This window comes from Polypterus senegalus, chromosome 1 (assembly GCF_016835505.1).
Source record: "Polypterus senegalus isolate Bchr_013 chromosome 1, ASM1683550v1, whole genome shotgun sequence".
Lineage (NCBI taxonomy): Eukaryota > Metazoa > Chordata > Cladistia > Polypteriformes > Polypteridae > Polypterus > Polypterus senegalus.
The window spans coordinates 251789689-251815422 of NC_053154.1; positions in this window are offsets into that span (position 1 = coordinate 251789689).

Consider the following 25734-nt stretch of genomic DNA (forward strand, 5'->3'; position numbering starts at 1 on the left):
AGCAATTTCTAGCCCACGCCTAAACAGAGGCACTGCTTTTCTGAAGAGAGCTTTAAAAATACCACCAATACCACCACCGTACTGGACCGGAAGACCATGAAACCCTGGTAGACCATTGCCAGCTTGTGTCTTGTAATAAGATGCGTAGGTGCGTGGATCTCCATAGTTTTTTGTTACAAGCATGTTTAAAAATTGATAGATCTTGCTGGACGAAAATGCAACTTGATTATTACTTTACCATACTGGAACGGAACTGGTTTATTCTGGTCCGTCTTAATTTCAATCCTTATAGTATTGAAGCTTTGCACGGCGAGAGGTATGTAGTGTGGCTTTTCAAAAAATATGGTGACATTTGCACCGTCTTCACCTTTTATGTTTACACATCTCAGTAATGGCGCATGCGATCTCCAACAAGTTGTGGTTCGATAATATCTGTATACACAAACATGGTGGAAAAACCACCTGTGATATCAGCCGAGTTAGGTGACTTGTAAGACGGCTTATCATGATCAAACCCGAGAATGTAAGACAGCTCCCCAGACACTTGAAGCAAAATGCCTTTATCACCCATCAGGCGAACGGTTCTACTGGCTGGATTGTATTTAAGTATTGTCTTAGGTGATGACGGGTTGGTATTAATAACATGATTCATTTCCGACAACAATGCTTCTATATTCCTGAAATAACCTTTGTTTAAAGTGTATGTCCATTTTGTTGATCTTGTTTCCTCATTCATTAGTGTAAATTGTGTTGGCTGAGTGATGGAATTGAACGTTTTTGGGTAAGTCAGTTCCACCAATGCCACTTCCCAGTCTCTGGACAGTTCTATTGTCTTGGCTAGCTGCACGGTGAATGATGCTATCGTGTTCTTGGGAAAAGTCCTGGCCGATGAATTACTAGGCAGTGTCACATAAAATCCATTTCTGACTTTAGACATTTTTTTTTTTTTTTTCTTGCTTTCTCAACTCCTTATGTCTTTCACTTCTGAAGCCTTGACCCAACTGTTAAATTTCTTGTCCCAGCCAAGCCATTTTACCAATACATGCTTATTTCTACCACGCCCACGAGTGGCTAGAATTTTCTGGATGCGGTACACCTGATTAGCATCGGGGTTTATTTTTTGTAACTCTTCTGCATAAAACGTCCCTTGAATTTCATCACCTGCGTAATCTTTTAGTTTATAGACAGGTTTGATCCTTTTTAAACAGTCCAAGATAATAAATATCTCATCTGTAAACGACTGCTCATAGCCTTTTTCGAATACACCTTTTAATTTTGAAACGCGGACATGATCACCTATTTTGAAAGTGCACGGAGTAGATTTTCTTTGCCCGGTCCTACCATAGACTGGTTTCCAAACACTCAGAGCATTTTCCGGAGTCACATCTACAGGTCTTGTTTTAATCGTGGTGTGAAAACATTTTCCTTGCGCACGACTGACAAAAGGTCCGATGCCGGTCAAACAGAGCACCCGACAACAGGCAGAGATCAGAGCGCGGGGGGAAATGCCCATGAACCAGGTGGCAGCAGGTGGGTACCGGAAATGCCAAGGGGGCGGGACATACACCTGTCAAAATCTGATGATGTATAATAGTGCCGCTCCTATACTACTCTTGTATATTGTAATCTTTTTAGTTAGCCAGTAAAAGGTGTCATTTTGCTTGACTTTGTCCCCTGGGAGAAATTTGACTTTTTACAGAAGCTTGATAGATAGATAGATAGATAGATAGATAGATAGATAGATAGATAGATAGATAGATAGATAGATAGATAGATAGATAGATAGATAGATAGATAGATAGAGTTTGAACACACACCAGAATGACTAAAAAGGAAGCAAATTAAAAAGAAAGAAAATATTTGACTTGGCAGTCCCAGTCATAGTGAGGCTTATACAGACATATTGCTGTTGGTATAAAGGAACCCCAGTAGCATTTCTTGACACACTTCTGCTGAATAATTCATTGGCTAAAAGTCTGCAGTGTTAGGGTGTCAGAGAGAGGATGTGTACCATTGTCCAAAATGGCACTCAGATTTGTTTAAATTCCCTCCTTTGCTACTACCTCCAGTGAGCTCAGATTGCATCCTATTATTGACCCTACACTTTTAATTAGTTTGTTGGTTCAGGGGGCCTCCCTTGAAGTGATGTTACCAGCCCAACACATCACAGTGAAGAAAATCGCACAGAGTTATAGAAGATGTGAAAGATGTCACTTCCCACATTAAATAAACAGTCTCCTAAGGAAAAAGAGCCTGCTCTGCCCTTTTTATATAGTTCCTCTGTGTTCCGAGACCAGTCCAACCTGTCATTAATATGGACCCCCAAGTACTTGTAGGAGTGCACCACCTCTACATCCAATCACTGAATACTGGCAATAGAGACAAAAGTCAATAACCAGTTCTTTGGTTTTGTTGATGTTATGATGCTGACAATTCTCTTTGCACCAAGAAAGACATTTCTCTACCCGAGTCTTATACTCTGTCTCATTATCTTGATCAATACACCCCATAAGTACAAAATCATCTGACATTTTCTGCAAGTGACACAACCTGCTGTTATATTTATAGTCTAAGGTGCACAAAGTAAAGAGAAAAGGAGACATGACTGTTCCTTGTGGTGTTGCTCACATCCGTATCAAATACACAGTCCTAGAGTCTCGCAATCTGTAGTTTGACTGATAGATAGTCAATTATCCAGGAGATCATAGGCTCACCCACCTGCATATCTCTGAGCAAAAAACATTATCCTCACAGTGCTGTCAGCATTTTCCAAATGAGAATAAGCCTTGTGGAGCAGATAGTCAATTGCCTCCTCCACTCTAATCTTTGTCCAATAGGGAAACTGCAGTAGGTCCATGTGGTCTGCCACAAAAGGACTCATATAGTCCAGGACCAGTCTCTCAAAGGTCTTCATGATTTGTGACTTAAGTTCAACTGGTCTTGTAGTGATTAGGTGAGGAGCTACCTGCCTCTTTGGAAGAGGAACAATGCAGGATGTTTTCTACTGCAGCAGCTCTTTCTAGAGACTTAGGGGCAGACTGAGCAGGTGACAGAGGACACCACAAAAGTGTGAGGAACCTTGTCAGAATTAGGTGATGTCAAAAGTGGTGTCCCTCAGGGATAAGTATTGGGTTTGCTACCCTTTTAATGTATATACAGTGAACTCAAAACATATTTAGACCCCTTCATTTTCTGTACACTCTCTTGTGTTGTAGATTTAATTTTAAATAGATACAGTACATTTGACATTTTACCACTCAAGGTGAGCCAGAGACTTGTCCCAAAACCAGTCCAACATTGCCTTGGCTGCATGCTTTGGGTCGTTGTTAGCCAATTCTAGGAAAATTTCTGGTGGTTGCAGACATCTTTCATTTCATAATTGTTGAGGCCCTGGGAAGACTTAATGCTTGATAACTGGCTTTATTATTATTCTGACCTACTGTATGCCTTATCACAATTTTATTGCAGAGGTTTATAGAGCATTCTTCAGAGTTTAGGGCTTGTTTTTTGTCCTGATATGCAGCATTAAGGCGTGTATCTTTCTAAACTGTCCAATCAATTCAGTTTGCCATAGGTGGACTCCAATCAAGTTCTAGACACATCTCAGGGACAATAAAGTAAACAGGATGCACTTGTTCATAGTTTGGAGTGCCACAGCATATGATCTGGAAACGTATATGAATGAGTAATTTCAGTTTTTGATGTTTAATGTTGTAGATTGATGAGCAAAAATGGGAAATGTATCCACTTAAAATTAAATCTACAAAAAAATAAAGTGTGCAGAAAGTAAAGGGATATGAATAATTTCTAAATCCACTGTAAATGGTCTAGATAAGATTGTAAAGAACAAACTGGTTAAATCTGTAGAGTATACCAAACTAGGTGGAATGGCAACAATCTAGAGGGACTTGGACAGAATACAGGCATGGGAAGGCTTGTGGCAGATAAAATGTATTGTAAATAAATATAAACAATTACATGTAGCAAGTAAAAATGTTAGATATGAGTACAATTTCTGAAACTAGGAAATACCCCTTATTAGAAGGACTGAGTAATTGGAATGGACTACTCACTATGAACTTCCAGACAGTGGACAGAAGCCATTATGAAGGCATAAAGAGTGTTAGGTTATGTAGTGCGATGTGTAGAGTACAAGTCAATGGAGGTTATGCATAAACTTTATAACACACAGGTGAAGTCACATCTGGAGTTGTGCTAGCAGTTTTGGTCTTCAGGCTACAGAGAAGACATAGCAGCACCAATAAAAGGAACTATATAAATATAATAAATTATTATTATTATTAAGTAAACAAAGTTTAGGAGGTGACATGGTTGATTTTTTTATATTGTTGTTTTATTTTGAAAGGAATTTATTTTTAAAATAAGTTCCCTAACAGGTGGTAGCTTATTGCAATAAATGTTACACCAATGTTAGGAAGCTTTTCTTTACACTGAGAACACCAAGTAGTTTGGTACAGAGTTGGACTTTAGAGACCTTCAAAACTCGACCTGATGATATTTTGGTAGAAATTAGGTGAATAGGATTGACATTTTTCAAATATTCTAATGTAGAGTTGATATTTATAATTTTCTCGGATTGAATGTGCTATGCTATGAGCATTGTAATTCTTGTAGTGATAAAGCCTTTATTTACCTCTCTTTGAAAACAGATTATACGACCAGTGTCAAAACACAGTCCTGTCCAGCTGCAGTTGAAAATATAAGATTACTGTTAGCCCGAGGAAAAGACAAAGTTCTACAAATGTCATATTCATCACATTAAACTATAAAACTAACATCATTTCCTTGCAAATTATGTTTTTCCTGTTTGGACATAAAATGTGTCAATTATTATTTTCTACTCTGAAACCACTCATACAGTATATAATTGGCTGTGAGAAAAACATATAATAATCAGGTTTGATCCACTGAAATCAAAGAATGGCTCCAGGCTTTTTTAAATAGGAATTCAGCATTTTAAAATTGAAAAGAAACTTTGTTCGTTTAAATATCAACAGAATAAAAGTATTGTGTCGAGTAGCTTTTCCAGCAGTCCAGTAGCTGGGACTAAACATGGATCCTCACCAGTCAGGTGCCATTGTAATGGAAGGACAGAGGAGGATAGTTTATTCATGCTGGCTAATTCCCCAAGACACTGGGTGGCAGCCCATCCAGCCTGGGATCCCCAGGTGGATACCTGTGGGGCATGCTGGGTGTTGTAGTCCCAGGGGGCACCCCAGTTGGGTTCCATAAAGCATCAGGGAAGCTGCAGAAATAGGGAATTCCTACACTGTGGAGTTTCAGCCTTACCCAGAAGTGCTTCTGAGCCATAGTTTCATGTTCCCAGAAGTACTCCTGAGTGTAGGATAAAAGGTACAGCCCAGCTTCAATCTGGGTGTCAGAGTTGGAAGGAAGTGGACAAAGCTTGCTGGAGGAATGGAGGAGGCTGAGTAAAGAAGATGGAGTGTTACTGTGCATTAGCCTTGTAATTGTGATTGTGGTTTGGGAAACTCTTCCTTAAAGAGTTTCACACAAGAAAAAGGCCTTTGTTATTGAACACCATGTGTCCAAACCCATATGTCGGGAGTTTGGGGAGCTGCAGCACCTCTCAAAGGTCACACTAGATTAATATACAATAGATTGGTAGTTGCCTGTGAGATTTTTATTTGATTAAAAGCATTCATATGAAGCAATATGGCAACAAATTAATTTATTGTCATATGCAGAATGACAACTGTTTCTGAATATAGCATGTACACAGTGTGAGACTTGCCCGGACACCACCAGTCAGAAACCACATCTTTATAAAGTCACACTTTTATTACACACCTCCAAATACATGAATAAAGTCCCAAACACGACACACAATGCTCACAGCAATAATCATTCCTCTTTGGGCTTCTTTCTCTCTCTCTCTCTCTCTCTCTCTCTCAGTCCTTGGCCGCCTGTCTCCTCCAGGGGAGCTTCGTCCTGCTCCCTCTCCTGACTCTAGCTCCCAGATTGCTGGGAGGCGGCGCCTTTTATTCCCGCCCGGATGTGCTCCAGGTGGCTGGTGACGATCTTCCGGCAGCACTTCCTGGTGTGGCAGAAGTGCTGCCCTTTGCCCCGGAAGCACTCCAGGGGTCCCTGGCAGGTTCATCCGCCATCTTGCCTGGTGTGGCGGAAGTGACAATTCTCCCAGTCTGATGAGGGTTAAGACGCCCCCTGACGGTGGCCACAGGTCCCAACGGGTTAAAATCTTTTTCTCCCTTTCCCATGGTCCTCTTTTTGTCCAGGGTGGTTGCACCCTCTTGACCCAGAAGCTTTTTATGCCATCTTCTGTTCCCTTTGGGCATCCCGGCCGGGTAAGAACCCCAGGCATCTGTGACAACAGATATTCAGCACCTTTTTAAAATCCACAAATGTTTTCTAGATGATCCTTACACATCTTCCAAATTCACAGGCTAAAGAAGGAATATTTTACAGCTAGAATTAATTATTTGTCAGACGTGAAGCTTAAAATCAAAAACTGTAATATGCTTCTTCTTCAAGCATCCAGACCTCACACATTAATGTTTGGCTGAGCTGTTCAAACTTAGAGTGTGCCTGTAACACAGTCAATTTTCTTTAACTTAGTTTACATGATATCACTATCAATAAACTTTATGTATTAGATCACTATAGATTTGTGGGTCATAAAACCTAATCAATTAGGAATATATGTAGGCAGGTGGTCAAACCCCTTAAGATACACTGGACCCTTGGTACATATTTTTTCTTCTAGTTGTTAAGCAAAGAGTTAAGCTACATACAGAAATTGCTTTTAGATTAAAAGATTTACTGCAATGAAAACATGAAACTGCTTTATTTGTAATACATCTAAGTCTGCCTAACAGACTGCCACACATTCTCTTACAAACTGTTATAGTGGGAAGAGCTCATTCAGTTTAAAGCCCTGAAAAGTAGAGCCCAATTAGCTTACATACACACGTAGACTGGAGGAAAATGGAGTTAAAAAATATCTGCATTGATTTATATTAGAAAGGTTTGTTTTCATTCAGTATGTTTTGAAGTGGAATACATGTGAAACCTAAATATGAGTCTTGTATTTCGGGTGTGTTAAATAAATATTTTACAGGATAAAAAAATAATATGAGTCTGCTTGCACCGATGAGAAAGCTTGCTCCCTGCAGCTTGCTACCTACCTGTACCTGGCATTGCATTTGACTTACTGTATGGCGTTCATCTGTCAACCTTTGTTTTCTTTGCATATTTTGTTGCATGTAAACAACTGGGTGCCATGTGACTTACTTTTTTCTGATCATTACCAATGTAAAAATTCCTCTTCTGCCAGTATTTACTTTGACTTCAGAGTTGCTTCTGACAACAAATTTAAAAAATGTACCTTAAAAATGAGTCATATGCAATCAGAACTTAGTTTTGAATTTTTTTAATATTTAATGTTAGTTTTTCAATAGTCTTACTGCAAATAGGTCTTAACTCAATCTACTGATCTTGCCAACATACTTTTCCTTGCTAAACAATACAACTTTTGAATTCAGTACTAACGCTTCAGAAAGAAAGAATCTTTCCTAACAGTATGTTTTTTTCTGCTATGTTCAATTCATATGATGCTCCCTTCCTTTAGATGGACTAAAAGTGATTGGTATTTCTCAATGACTGCCCTCAGGCTATGATATAAGATTTATCTAGCTGTCAGAACTTTCCTTCTCCTGAAATCAATTGTACTTTTTATCTCTGGCATCTTTTTTTAATGCCAATGTTATTCTTTCTGTTATGATCTTATTTATGGATTCATATTTTGGCTCCCGGGACAATTGGCATCACTTTGTATAGCTTTACCATATTGTCAGCTTTACAGCAGATTTCTAACAGCTATCTTTGATTCCACCTCCCCTTGATTCAATGCACTCTTGTTTATATGTTTGCTAAATTGACATCCAGTCCAGGGGTCTCATTTATAAAGCTTGCGTACACACAAAAAGAGGCTTGAAATGTGCGTATCTAACTTCCCACACAAATGTCAGGATTTGTAAAAGAAAACTTGATGGAGGAACATGTGTATATTTATGGTAGCTCTGACCCATGTGTATGTAAGATTTCGTAAAAAGTAATGACATGCTTGATCAAGTAAGCAATCAGCCAAACCAGCTAAATGATCACTCACATCTTCCTATATAATATGCTACTGTGGCTCTTCATTTGCCTTTCCAGGATTTTAAATCACCTGTAGCTCTCAAACCGTTTGAACTATTGACCTACGTGACGTCTACTATTTGTAATGATTAACCTCCAAGGTTGGATTGAAATCTGAACTCTAACCTCTCTCTCTCTCTCTCTCATTTCTCCTAGGGCACGAAGTAGAAAATGGCCGACAGTGGGGTAACTCGCGTTGAAATCGTAATTGAGGAACTCCAAGCACTTGATGAAAAGATTCAGAAACTCCTGTCCCGACGGAAATACCTGAGAAATCTGAAGGCCCGGCTGTTGGATAAACCGTCCTTGCCATCTGGAACCGGCGAAACATCAAAGCCGCGTTGTGCCGACCTAACCCCAGCGTCTCGTAGGAGCGACGCCGCTGCTGACCTCGGTGGATTTCAGCTATGCAGGCGGGGGTTCAAGGCCAGAGCACCTCCATCGGCACAGGCGAGCATTTTATCTCAGAACCGGTTTGACCCTCTCCGCGTCCCCATTTTGCCTTCAGCACCTGGTGATGTATTAGTGGTAGGTGATTCTATCGTTAGAAACCTTAATGTCGCATGCCCTAATGCAAAATCGTTTGTTTCTTGTTTTCCCGGTGCTCGTGTCCGAGATGTAATGAAACGTGCGCCAGCAGTCTACGAGAAACACAAGGAGAGGGCAGTTGGATCAATCGTCTTGCATGCCGGCGTAAACGATATAAGGCACCGACAATCAGAAATCCTGAAGGCTGACTTCGCAGCTTTGATTAAAGACACGAAGGAGAGGACCCCATCGGCAAAGATCTTCGTTTCGGGTCCACTACCTCTCGTCAGACGATCCAACGAGTACTACAGTCGTCTGCTAGGGTTGAACAACTGGCTACAGGGTTTCTGCAAGAAGAAGGATGTCGGTTTCATCAACAATTGGAATCTCTTTTGGAAAGGCGCGTCTCTTCAAGCGTGATGGCCTGCATCCGAACAGTTTCGCGCCGGGTCCTCTCGAAAACATATCGAAGGTAATTCGTTTTCTTGACTATCTATCTCTGCTCTTAACCCCTTCCGAAATAATACTGCTGTGCCAGGACATGATGAATGTTTAATAGAGTCTTCCGTTAAAGTGCACACCATTAATACTGTAATAAGCAATCTCAATGCACGTAGAAAACCTAGGAAATACGGCATAAACTCCAATAATCTAATTAAAATCACTATTTTAGAGGAACAATGTATTAAAACTATAAAACAGATCACAGATTAAACAAAAATACACACAGAGCGCTAATAATAATAATTTAGTTCCTATTCCAAATAACAATACGCACATAGTACTCATCTCTGCACCTCGAAACATTAAATATGGCACTATTAAATGTTAGAGCTTTAACTAACAAAACGTTTTTATCAACGATCTTATTAGTGATAAAAATAGATCTTATTGCACTAAATGAAACATGGCTGAATTCAGATGCGCGCAGTTTTAATCGAATCTGCCTCCGGATTACAGTTTTACTCATGCAAACCGCCAGGGAAAAGGGGCGGATTGGCTAACATTTACTCGAGCGATTAAAATGTAAAGATGTCAGTTTTGGTAAGTTCAAGTCCTTTGAGTATCTCGCCGTTGTTATTCATGGAGATTCTCAAGTTCTAGTACTATCCGTGTATAGACCTCCTAAATATAACGCGTCGTTTTTTGAGGAATTCTCTGACTTAATGTCAATTTTAATTACTAACTATGACACACTCCTAATAGTTGGCGACTTTAATTTTCATATAGATAATCAGTGTGATCTAAAAGTAAAAGAATTTATGAACCTCCTGGATTCTTTTGATTTGAGACAACTCATAAATCAGCCTACACATAAAGCAGGTCATACATTAGACTTAGTGATTACTAAAGGACTGAAAGTTGATATAAAACAGATCATTGATATTGGTCTATCAGACCATTTTCTTCTACTTTTAATATAGAAATAATGATAAAAACACTCATGAGAAGCATATTGTTAAAAAACGCTTCTTTGATTCGGCAGCAGCTTTAAAACTTACAAACATTTTAAGCAATCAGTCCGTTTATAGTGCCAGCTATAATAGCGAGGACAATGTAAATAGTAAGGTGGAAAGATTTAATTCTAAAGTGAGAGCTGCTGTTGACATAGTTGCACCTGAAAAGACAGTGAAAAAATCTTCTAGCATTGTATACCATGGAAGACCCAAAGAGTGTCTGATTTAAAGAGAACATGCCGTAGAGCTGAGCGTCAATGGAGGAAGACTAAACTTACTATCCACCACGAAATATTAAAAGTCAAAATAACAGAATACAATCACACTGTCCGTCTTGAGAGACGCTGCTATTTCTACTTCAAGATTATAAATAACAATGCTAGTAATCCCAGAGTCTTATTTTCAACAATTGATCGCCTACTAAACCCAGGTAGCTCAAAGGAATGCCTCCTAAGTGCTTCCAGTGAAACCTGTGAGGCTGTCGCTGTATTTTCAATCAAAAATTAATGATATTAGAAATAACATAGTATATCTCCCCAACACTAAGGATCCCCTAAACCCCAACATCCTGTTATAAACAAATTAAACTCTTTCACTAGGATAGATTTACCTGATTTACAAAAATAATATCTCAATTAAAACCCTCCACCTCGTCCTTGACCCGATACCAACAAGGTTTTTCAAAGAAGTATCAGGCGTGCTAATTGATAATGTTCTTGACATAGTAAATTCGTCACTAGATACTGGGGTCTTCCCAGACTGTCTTAAGACTGCTGTAGTTAAACCCCTACTTAAGAAACATAATCTTGACCCTCGCTCTTGAAAATTTTAGACCCATCTCTAACCTGCCTTCTTAAGTAAAGTTCTAGAGAAGGCAGTCATTATGCAGTTAAATGACCACCTAAATAAACATGCTATTCTTGATAAATTTCAGTCAGGTTTTAGAACAAATCACAGCACAGAAACTGCACTCGTTAAAGTAGTAAATGACTTGCGGGTAAATGCAGACAGAGGCCATTTATCTGTTCTCATCCTCTTAGATCTGAGTGCTGCATTTGACACCATTGATCACAACATTCTTAGAAATCGCCTTAGTCAATGGGTGGGCCTCTCTGGCAGTGTCTTAAATTGGTTTGAATCCTACCTGACAGGGAGAAAATATTTTGTTAGTTGTGGGAATTACAACTCGAAGACACATGATATCCAATATGGTGTTCCACAAGGCTCTATCCTGGGTCCGCTGTTATTCTCAATCTACATGCTTCCGTTAGGTCAGATTATCTCAGGGCACAACGTGAGCTACCACAGCTATGCTGATGACACACAGCTGTACTTATCAATAGCACCTGATGACCCTGATTCTATTGATTCACTAACACAATGTCTGACTAGTATCTCAGAATGGATGAATAGTAATTTTCTCAAGTTAAATAAAGAGAAAACTGAAATTTTAGTGATCAGCAATAATGGATACAATGAGGCTATTAGAAATAAACTGGATACATTAGGATTAAAAGTCAAGACGGAGGTAAAAAGCTTAGGGGTGATTGTTGACTGTAATCTGAATTTTAAATCACATATTAATCAGATCATTAGGACAGCATTTTTCACTTAAGAAACATAAGTAAAGTTAGACCTCTTATATCACTGAAAGATGCTGAGAAATTAGTTCACGCGTTTGTTTTCAGTCGACTAGATTACTGTAATGCACTCCTCTCAGGACTACCCAAAAAAGATATAAATCGTTTGCAACTAGTGCAGAATGCAGCTGCTAGAATCCTAACTAGGAAAAGAAAATCAGAACACATTACTCCAGTTTTGATGTCACTACACTGGTTACCTGTGTCATTCAGAATTGACTTTAAAATTCTGCTTATGGTTTATAAAGCCTTAAATAATCTCGCCCCATCTTATATATCGGAATGTCTGACACCTTATATTCCAAATCGTAACCTCAGATCCTCAAATGAGTGTCTCCTTAGAATTCCAAGAACAAAACTTAAAAGAAGTGGTGAGGCGGCCTTCTGCTGTTATGCACCTAAAATCTGGAATAGCCTGCCAATAGGAATTCGCCAGGCTGATACAGTAGAGCACTTTAAAACACTGCTGAAAACACATTACTTTAACATGGCCTTTTTATAACTTCATTTTAATCGTAATTTAACTTAATCCTGATACTCTGTATGTTCAATTCATCATAACAACTATTCATGGTGGCTCTAAAATCGGTACTGACCCCTACTCTCTTTTCTGTTTCTTTTTCCGGTTTCTTTGTGGTGGTGGCCTGCGCCACCTCCACCTACTCAAAGCTTCATGATGCTCCAACAATGATGGACGGATTAAAAGGAAGAAGTCTACGTGACCATCATCATCATCAAGCCCTTCCGTGAGAACCCTAAATCCAAAGAGGACTGTTTCATTTATGTTAGGTAGAATGCCCAGAGGGGACTGGGCGGTATCATGGTCTGGAATCCCTACAGATTTTATTTTTCTCCAGCCGTCTGGAGTTTTTTTTGTTTTTTCTGTCCCCCCTGGCCATTGAACCTTACTCTTATTCGATGTTAATGTTGATTTATTTTTTTTATAATTATGTCTTTCATTTTTCTATTCTTTAATATGTAAAGCACTTTGAGCTACTGTTTGTATGAAAATGTGCTATATAAATAAATGTTGTTGTTGTTGTTGTATCTCTCTTTTTATTTTTATTTTATTTTATTGTAGAATCAACTGTCGGCAGCGGCTAGCAGGGCGGCCTTGTGGTGCATGCATATGGGCACCATTCTCATCCCTACCATCTTCACCATCACTTCCTCTACCTCTCCATATCTTAACTCATTCTTGAGGCAGAGTGAAGACTTAAGTGCCAACGTAAGTGAAAAATTAAGGAAAACATACTAAGTAGTCTCCTCCTTGAACCGTCACCTTATCGTGGTGGAGGGGTTTGCGTGTCCCAATGATCCTAGGAGCTATGTTGTCCGGGCTTTATGCCCCTGGTAGGGCCACCCAAGGCAAACTGGTCCTAGGTGAGGGATGAGACAAAGAGCGGTTCAACAAACCTCCAATGATGAGCAAAACCTTTGGACGACGTTTTCCCTTGCCCGACGTGGTCACCGGGCCCCCTCTGGAGCCAGGCCTGGAGGTGGGGCTCGATGGCGGCGCCTGGTGGCCGGGCCTGCACCCATGGGGCTCGGCGGGCACAGCCCGAAGAGGTAACGTGGGTCCTCCTCCCCATGGGCTCACCACCTATGGGAGGGGCCAAGGAGGTTGGGTGCAGTGTGAGTTGGGTGGTGGACGAGGCGGGACCTTGGCGGTCTGATCCTCGGCTACAGAAACTGGCTCTTGGGACGTGGAATGTCACCTCTCTGAAGGGGAAGGAGCCTGAGCTAGTGCTTGAGGTCGAGAGGTTCCGGCTAGATATAGTCCGACTCACCTCGGCGCACAGCTTGGACTCTGGAACCAATCTTCTTGAGAGGGGCTGGACTCTCTACCACTCTGGAGTTGCCCCCGGTGAGAGGCGCCGAGCAGGTGTGGGCATACTTATTGCCCCCCGACTCTGAGCCTGTGCATTGGGGTTTACCCCGGTGGACGAGAGGGTGGCCTCCCTCCGCCTTCGGGTGGGGAAGGGTCCTGACTGTTGTTTGTGCGTATCGCCCAACAGCAGTTTGGAGTATCCACCCTTTTTGGAGTCTCTGGAGGGGTTGCTAGAGGGCATACCTTCTGGGGATTCCCTCGTTTTGCTGGGAGACTTCAATGCTCACGTGGGCAATGACAGTGAGACCTGGAAGGGCGTGATTGGGAGGAATGGCCCCGATCTGAACCCGGCGGTGTTTTGTTATTGGACTTCTGTGCTCGTCATGGATTGTCCATAACGAACACCATGTTCAAGCATAAGGGTGTTCATATGTGCACTTGGCACCAGGACACCCTAGGCCTCAGGTCGATGATCGACTTTGTGGTCGTGTCGCCGGACTTGCGCCATATGTCTTGGACACTCGGGTGAAGAGAGGGGCGGAGCTGTCAACTGATCACCACCTGGTGGTGAGTTGGCCGATGGTGGGGAAGATGCCGGTCAGACCTGGTAGGCCCAAACGTGTTGTGAGGGTCTGCTGGGAGCGGCTGGCAGAGTCCCCTGTCAGAAGTAGCTTCAACTCCCACCTCCGGCAGAACTTCAACCACGTCCCGAGGGAGGTGGGGGACATTGAGTCCGAATGGGCCATGTTCCGTGCCTCTATTGTTGAGGCGGCTGACCGGAGCTGTGGCCGCAAGGTGGTCGGTGCCTGTCGTGGCGGCAATCCCGAACCCGTTGGTGGACACCAGCGTGAGGGATGCCGTCAAGCTGAAGAAGGAGTCCTATAGGACTTTTTTGTCCTGTGGGTCTCTGGAGGCAGCTGATAGGTACCGGCAGGCCAAGCGGAACGCGGCTTCGGTTGTTGCTGAGGCAAAACTCGGGCATGGGAGGAGTTTGGAGAGGCCATGGAGAGCGACTTTGGACGGCTTGAGGAGATTCTGGTCCACCGTCCGGCGTCTCAGGAGGGGGAAGCAGTGCAGTGTCAACACCGTATATGGTGGGGATGGTGCGCTGCTGACCTCGACTTCGGGGCGTGGGTGGGAGGAGTACTTCAAGACCTCCTCAATCCCACTAACATGCCTTCCAATGAGGAAGCAGAGCCTGGGGACTCTGAGGTGGGCTCTCCCATCTCTGGGACTGAAGTCACCGAGGTGGTCAAAAAACTCCTTGGTGGCAGGGCCCCGGGGTGGATGAGATCGCCGGAGTTCCTTAAGGCTCTGGATGTTGTAGGACTGTCTTGGTTGACACGTCTCTGCAACATCGCATGGACATCGGGACAGTGCCTCTGGATTGGCAGACCGGGGTGGTGGTCCCCCTCTTTAAAAAGGGGGACCGGAGGGTGTGTTCCAACTATAGAGGGATCACACTCCTCAGCCTCCCTGGAAAAGTCTATTCGGGGGTTCTGGAGAGGAGGGTCCGTCAGATAGTTGAACCTCGGATTCAGGAGGAACAGTGTGGTTTTCGTCCTGGTCGCGGAACAGTGGACCAGCTCTTCACCCTTAGCAGAGTCCTGGAGGGTGCATGGGAGTTTGCCCGACCGGTCTACATGTGTTTTGTGGACTTGGAAAAGGCATTCGACCGTGTCCCTCGGGGAATCCTGTGGGGGTGCTCGGGAGTATGGGGTACGGACCCCTGATAAGAGCTGTTCGGTCTCTGTACAACCGTGTCAGAGCTTGGTCCGCATTGCGGCAGTAAGTCGAGCCCGTTTCCAGTGAGAGTTGGACTCCGCCAGGGCTGCCCTTTGTCACCGATTCTGTTCATAACTTTTATGGACAGAATTTCTAGCGCAGCCAGGGTGTTGAAGGGGTCGGTTTGGTGGACTCAGGATTGGGTCACTGCTTTTGCAGATGATGTTGTCCTGTTTGCTTCATCAGGCCGTGATCTTCAGCTCTCTCTGGATCGGTTCGCAGCTGAGTGTGAAGCGGCTGGGATGAGAATCAGCACCTCCAAATCCGAGGGCATGGTCCTCAGCGGAAAAGGGTGGAGTGCCCTCTCAGGGTTGGGGGAGAGATCCTGCCCCAAGTGGAGGAGTTCAAGTATCTCGGGGTCTTGTTCACGAGTGAGGGAAGAATGGAGCGTGAGATCGACAGGCGGATCGGTGCGGCATCCGCAGTGATCGGGCTCTGCATCGGTCTGTCGTGGTGAAAAAGGAGCTGAGCCGTAAGGCAAAGCTCTCAATTTACCAGTCGATCTATGCTCCTACCCTCACCTATGGTCATGAGCTATGGGTAGTGACCGAAAGAACGAGATCGCGAATACAAGCGGCTGAAATGAGTTTCCTCCGCAGGGTGTCTGGGCTTTCCCTTAAAGATAGGGTGAGAAGCTCAGTCATCCGGGAGGGGCTCAGAGTAGAGCCGCTGCTCCTCCGCATCGAGAGGAGTCAGATGAGGTGGCTCGGGCATCTGATCAGGATGCCTCCTGGACGCCTCCCTGGTGAGGTGTTCCGGGCACGTCCAACCGGGAGGAGGCCCCGGGGAAGACCCAGGACACACTGGAGGGACTATGTCTCCCGGCTGGCCTGGGAACGCCTTGAGATTCTCCCGGAAGAGCTGGAAGAAGTGGCCGGGGAGAGGGAAGTCTGGGCCTCTCTGCTTAAGCTGCTACCCCCGCGACCCGACCTCGGATAAGCGGAAGAGGATGGATGGATGGATACTAAGTAGTTGCAACACAAACACTGACATAATCAGTTTTAATGCGAAAAGATGCTGATGAAAGAAGAGAAGTAGTGGGCTGCTAGGGTGGAGAAAAGAAGAGCTGCTCAGAAAGCAGCAAGTGCATTAACCTATGAGCAAACAAATGCTAAACGTACAGAGAAAGAGAAAGAAAACTGTGAATGCTCAAGTTAAGTGTATTCACTGCACGTTATCGTGAAGTACGCCGTTACTGGTACATAACAATACATATAACCAAGCTGACGTGACAAACATATTACACCAAAACTAATGAATATGATGTACAGATTATATTTTAGTTTTATTTTAAGAGGATCAATGGTGTGTGAAGAAATTTTTTTTTTTTTTTTAGTTTATATCAGCTACTTGTTGTCACTTCTCAGGGAACTGGCCAACAGGTCAGCAACACCCACTGTGTTAGAAACCATTAATCAGCCTGTGTGATGCAGTTTTTCTATAGTGTGGGTGCACATACATGAAACATAACATGTTTTTGCTAACATAATAAGGCATTTTTCAGCCATTTTGGTTCTCTTGACATAACTGGAGCAATTTACTGCACTCATATAGCAATAAGGGCACCAAGCAAGACTGAAGCTGCTTTTGTTAACTATAAACAGTGACATTCTATCAATGTATAAGTCATCTGTGATGCCAAGTTGAGAATGAAAAACATCATCACTCATTGTCTTGGATCAAGTCGTGATTCATTTATTTTTAGGAAAAGTATCTTTGACAGACGTGACAATAATGTATGTGGTGGATGGCTTGTTGATAAGGAAACTAGACAAACTTTGAGGTTTTCATATGGCCTGTATTATTCATTGTAACTGCAATCATGACTTTACATGTGCTAGATAAAAGTGGTTACCCACTGGCACCTTATATTTTTCTCTGAACCCAAGAATGCAGTAGAGAGGCACTATAAGGTCATTGTGATCTTATGCTGTCAGTTGTAGTACACCCTGATATTCTTGAATGCAGGTGATGGTGTCTCATTGTGTCAGGTGGGCAGTGCTGGTGCCCCACTTAAGACCCAGCTACACGGGTTAGCAAACAAACAGTCAGCTTGCACACTAATAAACTTGGCCTAACCCACAAAATAACCTAGCACCGGCACTGCAGGTGAGAGGCTGCTCTACCAGCCAAATAAGTTTTGTAGAATCATGAATGCATATGTATGAGGTTGATAAGGAGGACAAAAGGAGATTTTTTTATCAAATTTTTATTGAAATAGAAGGCAGATCTTCAATGGCATCTTTAATGTTTGCTGAGTGAATTTGTGGTATTCATCTGCTTCAAAAGCGCAACAATTATCCATGTGCCTAAGAAAACAAATGTGAACTGTCAAAATAACTACAAACTATTGGCGCTTACTCCAATAGTGATGAAGTGCTTTGAGAGACATTTCAGATAGTCTAGACCACCACTAGTTTAAAAATGGTCACAACCATTTCAGTGAGGATTCCGTACCCCTTGCATTTCATACCATCCTGGCACTTCGAGATAAGAAAACTGCTATGCCAGAGTCCTTTTTATAGAATACTAGGGGGCTCCACCCCCTGTTCGCTTCGCTCGCCCACCCCCATGTTTGTGTTTACCGGATATACAATATAATACAATTTATTTTTTGTGTAGCCCAAAATCACACAAAAAGTGCTGCAATGGGTTTAACAGGGCCTGCCTGCTGACAGCCCCCCAGCTTTGACCCTCTAAGAAGACAAGAAAAAACTCCCACAAAAAACCCTTGTAGGGGAAAAATTGAAGAAACCTTGGGAAAGGCAGTTCAAAGAGAGACCCCTTTCCAGGTAGGTTGGGCGTGCAGTGGGTGTCAAAAAGAAGGGGGTCAATACAACACAGTATAATACATAGAACAGAACAAACCCTCAATACAGTATACAAATAAAAATTCTAGAAGTATGGAGTAGAATTTCACATGAGATATATCACATAATACGATTTGGATTTGTTTTAAGTCCTGCAGACCTCATTCATCAAGCTGCCTCCCCCATTTTGCCATTCCACATCTGAAATAGCTATAATCCTATGAAAGGACCCCTCTTTCCCATGATTCCTGCGATCCTCCATCATGGATGACTTTACCTTAGACAGGCAATGTAGAATTTAAAGAGAATGTAATTTTCTTTGGAATTGTTACTGTTATTGTTATTGTTATTTTCACTTTTACTTTTGTAAAAACAATACTTGTCCTTTATTTCCGGCCCCATGCGTGGTTACATCTCTTTCTTGCCAGGCGTATAACGCTGCTCGTGTTGTGAAGGGGGTGGGGGGGGATCTTGGCGCCGGCTGAACACGCGCTAAGGATATGCCTTTGGATCATTTGCTGTGTTTTTGCTGCTTGCGAGCTGCCTCTTCTGCTTGTCGCATGTCATTGTTTTAGGAGCTGGGAGCACATGATGCTTGTCTGCAATCCAACAACTGCTACGTTAGATGTCTGTAGACTTGTTATAAATGATGGCCTGGTCTCGCGTGATGTTGTAAAAACAATAACTGTCCTTTACTTCCGGCCCCTGCATAGTTAAATTCTTTCTTGCAGGACATATAACACTGCGTGCGTTGGGAGGGGGGGCTGCTGTTGCGCTGCCCTTCAATCTTTTTAAAGCCTGTACAGCCGCTGTTCCTTTTACTACTTTGTGTCTCTGCTGCTCACGTTGTGATCGCTTCTCCGTGATCATCAATATACACCTGACCGAATTGTGTTTTCTTTGAAATTAAACTTGTCATTGCTTTAACTGTTGCGGGTCCACAGATTGTCATAGCGTATGTTCCATTATTGTGTAAATCTATGTTTTGTGCATTGAATAATGTGAATGCGAAAAGACTTTGTTTTCTGCTCTTTTCCTTTTATTTCTGACCTTGCTTTGTCCTGCTATTTTTTCAATCACACCTGGTCCTGATGATTAATTTCCTTTTGTTTGCGCTAATGCGATCTTTTATTCGTCGACGTTTCATTTATAACATATTGTCTTTTATACGCTTTATAAGCACTGAGACACCTGTATCTGTGTGTGCTGCTTCCCTTTACACTACTGATTTTTTTTGCCCATTCTTTTTCGTCTCGCGGTTCTTTTATTTGTCTTTCGTGATCCTAACATGAAGCTCACGTATCGTCTCCTAGTCATTCATTCCACAGGATTTTTTTTATAATAGAGAGACAGCTCAGCATTTAACATTATTATTATCATTAAGGTTGATCACCAAACCCCTCAGCTTGTGGCTTACTGCCATCCTCTGCAACTGGATTTTGGACTTCCTAAGTAGCAGACCACAGCATATGCAGATTTTCAGCATCACTAATATAGCTGAATTAGCATAACTGTAGTTTGTGCATGAGGAGTCATAAGGAATTAGAAGAGGTTAGTTTATTCCAGTATGATAGGCCAGAGAGTCAAGTGTTAGCCAAAAAGGCTAGGTATGATTTCTATTGCAGTGAGGTGTTGGGAGTTAAGAAAGATGCTTTCTGAAACAAAATGAGGAAAGCAGAGAAGACATAAAGTTTGGATGGTTACCAGAAATGGTGATTACTGGAGTAGCCGATTCGTTTAAATATCATTATGATAGTTGATTATTTTTATTCCTTTGAGTAACTTGTCTTCATGATTTCTGAAGGCTTAATAGGGCAAGTGGGAGGACTGATTTAATTTCTCACATTAGTTTTTACTTTTGCTTTTATTTTACCATGGGTAAAAATATCTGCCGTTTTCCAAGTGCCATTTTACTTTCTAAGGGTGCTGCCATCTTGTAATGAGATTGTCATAATGTTGCTATGAAATATTGATTGGATGTCTGCAGCACCATTGCTATGCTCATCTGAGACTGTGGGTTTTCGGAAACTGTGCATGTGGTTATTCTCAACGTAATCTCAGCTACAGATCACTTTTACAGTTTTGGTTTAGTTTTTTTTCTCATTATTAGACATACTTCACTCTTCTGTTTAACTGCTTTGGCCTGTTATTTTGACTTTACTTCATTTTCTGGTGCCTATTCCCTCCGAAATTTCCATCTCCAGTATCATTAAAAACCATAAATTGCCTGTTTTCCAAATGTAAAGTCATTATAACTAGCTATATATGTAAATAAAATAACATAAGAGAAACTTTGACAATTTTGCCCCTTCATCCAACTATACAGCCTTTTGTCATTCCCTATTCACTCAACAATTTGCATAATATAGTTACGTTGACATTTAAAGATTCCCCATAATACTGCTGCCTACAATATTACTTGGTATCTTTTGTCTTCCACAATATATATGGTTCTATATTAGGAAAAACTTCTATCTGTGTGTAATTCTACATGTAACTATTTCTTACCTGTGTCCCGTGGTCTATTTGAAGAGCTACTGTATTAAATAACCTCATTATTTTAAACACTTTGATCATCTCCCTTCATAATTTGTGCTTGCTAAAACTGAAAAGACGCAACTCCATTCACCAGAAATGTCAGGGTGGAAGGAGAAATTGTTTGATTTCAGGGATGTTGTGTATTTCAACAGAAGAACAAGGTTGCAGAATCAATTAAAATTTTGTTCCTATGAGTGAGATTGTCAATGAGTTTATGAAGTTTATAGAAGGGGTTTCAGAAGAGAGGTCAACAGAACAGGTGACTTAGCCACAATAAGCAGTGGTAAATGCTTAGATAGAAACTGCTGTCTAACAAAGGCTTTATTTGTTTTGCAATGCAATGCAATAAATGAGTAACAAATGTCTACTATAGCAAAACATTAAAACTCTTCTTCTAAAGTGTTGTCAAAAAATGTATTGGTTTCTGTTTTTATGACATCTAGTACTGCATCAAGGGAATGATGTTTTCCAAGGTGATTCAACTCAATGTCGTTCCTAACTTACAAATCCACTGACGCCTAACTTATTTCACACGCCTCAGTTGCCACCCTGATGCAAAGTTAATAATTAAAATTACTCAGCTATTAATGAAGTGCACATGAAGGTTGCCATAGTATATTGAAGTCTGAAGCCAGCTCCATTAATGTCACTTGCAACATTCCTCAAGACATTTGTAACTACAGTTATGATATTATGTTCTTCTTCTGGTGTGTTTCTTCACATTATGTCATTTTCTCATCAACATGTTCATTTTTAATAGCATTCAGAAAATAAATATTGCAACACCTTACCAGAATGGACACCGCAGCAGAAGAAGTGCAGGAACGTTATCTTTTTATTCAGTGTGCTTTGTTGGTGCCTCTGTTTATGTGTTTAAGTGACGTCCAGTGCTGGAAAGGGGAAGGGCATCAGTCTGGTTGTAATACCCACTGTTCCCATCCCTGACCATGTCAGAGGCCAGCTCCCCAGAATCACAGTTTGATATATACTGTATATATTTTGAATCAGTTTATGGATAGCACCTCTAGGGTTGGTCATGATTTGCACCCAAAGCTACCTGGGCGGCATGTCCCTAAAAGACTCTGAACTGGATTAAGTGGATTTGAGAATGTGCAGGTTATGTTTAAATTGTAATACTGAGAATTCAGTCTAACCCAAAAGTTATTTTCTAGTCTTAAGAAAGTTGCTTGTATATCTATCTATCTTATATATATATATATATAATGAAATAATTGGACAGACACAGGAAGAGGTTTGGGGACAGCATCCTGTATACTTGAATTAGGCTGTCAAAATTGAAAGGTGGGATCTATAGAACAGGTCTCAACAGACTTCAGTCCAACAATAGAACAGTCATGATAGGCAAAGATTGCAGTTTTAAAGCACGGGAAGTGATGTCATCGGGGCAGGAACCGGAAATGATGTCATCAGGACCGGAGTCGGTAGTGACATCCTCAAAATTTTCCATGGTTGGTCTGCTGATGAAAAAGAGAGAGGATTAGTGCACCCTGCCACCCCATGGTCTAAAGTGGAATTATCCCTTTGTGCGTCCTTCAGCTGCCTCCCATGTGCACATGTGACAATATATATATATATATATATATATATATATATATATATATATATATATATATATATATATATATCTATACTAATAAAAGGCAAAGCCCTCACTGACTCACTCATTCACTGACTCACTCACTCACTGACTCACTGACTGATTCACTCACTTACTCATCACTAATTCTCCAACTTCCCGTGTAGGTAGAAGGCTGAAATTTGGCAGGCTCATTCCTTACAGCACTTACAAAAGTTGGGCAGGTTTCATTTCGAAATTCTACGCGTAATGGTCATAACTGGAACCTATTTTTCTCCATATACTGTAATGGACGTTAGCTCGATGGCCGTGGGGGGAGCTGCGTGTGACATCATCACGCCTCCCACGTAATCACGGGAATTGACTGTGACCGCAGTACGTAGAAAAGAAGGAAGAGCTCCCAAAGAGCGCTGAAGAAAAATGCTGAATACTTTACACGCGAGATACAAGTTTAATGAGAAGTCACAAGGTATAAACGAGACTTTGGATCACTTTGTAACGGAGTTAAAATTGCTGTAGCGAGAAACTTTTAAGTGCCGGGTCTTAGCTAACATTAAATAAAGCTGTGGACATCGCAACATCACACAAGATAGCAGCTCACGTGAACTGACTGAACGCAGTACGAGTGATCACTTCCATGCATCAAACCTGCTCAAAAAACGCATTACACAATTGACAAGGTAGGAAAAGAATATGCTCCGAGCTGAGCTCCACAGGTAACGCGGTCTTGCGGAAGCAACTTCGTCACGCTGCCACCAAATACTCACAGAAAAATCCACATGTTAATACACACGCTGTCTCTAGAGTTTCTCCACACTCAATGTATTCCTCGCATCCCCGTTATACCCTCTAATCTCCCATTTCAATTCAGATACCTCCAATTTCCAGTAAGGCTCTGCTGGGCGATGACAAGTAATAAGTCTCAGGGACACACCCTACAAAAGATTGCCATTGATTTGAGGCAACATTGCTTTCCTCCTGGACAAAACTATACGTTGCATTCTCAAAAGTAATCTCAGTGCACAGCTTGGTCATATTACAACCGGAATGCTGAACTGACAACGTGGTATACAAAGATATCCTTAACAGATAGTTATTGGTATATTTTCCCTCAGTTTAAAAAGGTTTTCTTTTCTTCTTAATAAAAATTTAAAAGCAGTTCTTCGTCGCTGAGAAGTGTGGGGATTTTGCTATATACAGTATATACACTCACCTAAAGGATTATTAGGAGCACCTGTTCAATTTCTCATTAATGCAATTATCTAATCAACCAATCACATGGCAGTTGCTTCAATGCATTTAGGGTTGTGGTCCTGGTCAAGACAATCTCCTGAACTCCAAACTGAATGTCAGAATGGGAACAAAAGGTGATTTAAGCAATTTTGAGCGTGGCATGGTTGTTGGTGCCAGATTTCACAATCTGCTCAGTTACTGGAATTTTCACACAAAACCATTTCTAGGGTTTACAAAGAATGGTATGAAAAGGGAAAAACATCCAGCATGCGGCAGCACTGTGGGCGAAAATGCCTTGTTGATGTTAGAGGTCAGAGGAGAATGGGCCGACTAATTCAAGCTGATAGAAGAGCAACTTTGACTGAAATAACCACTCATTATAACTGAGGTATGCAGCAAAGCATTTGTGAAGCCACAACATGCACAACCTTGAGGCGGATGGGCTACAACAGCAGAAGACCCCACCGGGTACCACTCATCTCCACTACAAATAGGAAAAAGAGGCTACAATTTGTACAAGCTCACCAAAATTGGGCAGTTGAAGACTGGAAAAATGTTGCCTGGTCTGATGAGTCTCGATTTCTGTTGAGACATTCAAATGGTAGAGTCAGAATTTGGCGTAAACAGAATGAGAACATTGATCCATCATGCCTTGTTACCACTGTGCAGGCTGGTGGTGGTGGTGTAATGGTGTGGGGGATGTTTTCTTGGCACACTTTAGGCCCCTTAGTGCCAATTGGGCATCGTTTTAAAAGCCACTGGCTACCTGAGCATTGTTTCTGACCATGTCCATCCCTTCATGACCACCATGTACCCATCCTCTGATGGCTACTTCCAGCAGGATAATGCACCATGTTACAAAGCTCGAATCATTTCAAATTGGTTTCTTGAACATGACAATGAGTTCACTGTACTAAAATGGCCCCCACAGTCACCAGATCTCAACCCAATAGAGCATCTTTGGAATGTGGTGGAACAGGAGCTTCCTGCCCTGGATGTGCATCCCACAAATCTCCATCAGCTGCAAGATGCTATCCTATCAATATTGGCCAACATTTCTAAAGAATACTTTCAGCACCTTATTGAATCAATGCCACGTAGAATTAAGGCAGTTCTGAAGGCGAAAGGGGGTCAAACACCGTATTAGTATAGTGTTCCTAATAATCCTTTAGGTGAGTGCATATGTAGATATATATGTATGTATGTGTATATATGTAGATTTATCTGTATGTATGTATGTATGTATATATGTATATGTGTGTGTGTATGTATGTATGTATATATGTAGATGTGTATATGTATATATATATAGATATGTGTATATGTAGAGTATGTGTGTGTGTATGTATGTATGTATATGTATGTGTGTATATATGTTAATATGTGTATATATATGTATATTGTAAGATATGGCCGGCTATGTACCCCGGCCAATACCTCCAGGCCGCCAGATGGAGCCCTCCTTTCAGCGTAGAGGTGCCCTACTGGATACCATGGGGGCCGCCAGGAGTCGCTGCAGGGAGGCCCAGGAACTATTTTCCCTACACTCCGGAAGTACGTCCCACTCACATGGACAGAAGAAATGACGTGCTTCGGGGATGAAGAAAAAGAGAAGTTTTACCTGACCTGGAAGTGATAAAAAGTCACATGGACTGAGGGACAAACACTTCCGGGTCAAGGAGTATAAAGGACCATGGGAAATCCCAGACGGACGAGCTGAGCTGGGTGGAAGGGTGGCAACGCGTCTGGGAGCTGGAGGATTGGTTTATTGTTATTGTTATTGTTGAATTGTGGAGAGGTGGTGCTTTGTGCACAATTATTATTATAATAAATAATTATTGGATTTTTATCTGGTGTCTGACGTATAGTCGGAGGGTACAAGGGTGCGAGCAAAGCACTTATTCTATTACAATATATATATGTAGATGTGTATATGTATATATGTGTATATGTAGATATGTGTTGTGGTAGATAGGGGGCGCTCTCGCTCCCTTGAACCCCTGTCCACGACTCCAGACACCAGGTAAAAGTCCTCAAGTAGACTTTATTACTCTTCCACAGTGTAGAAAGCACACTCTCCACCACAATACTCATATAAACACAAATACGCAATAAACCA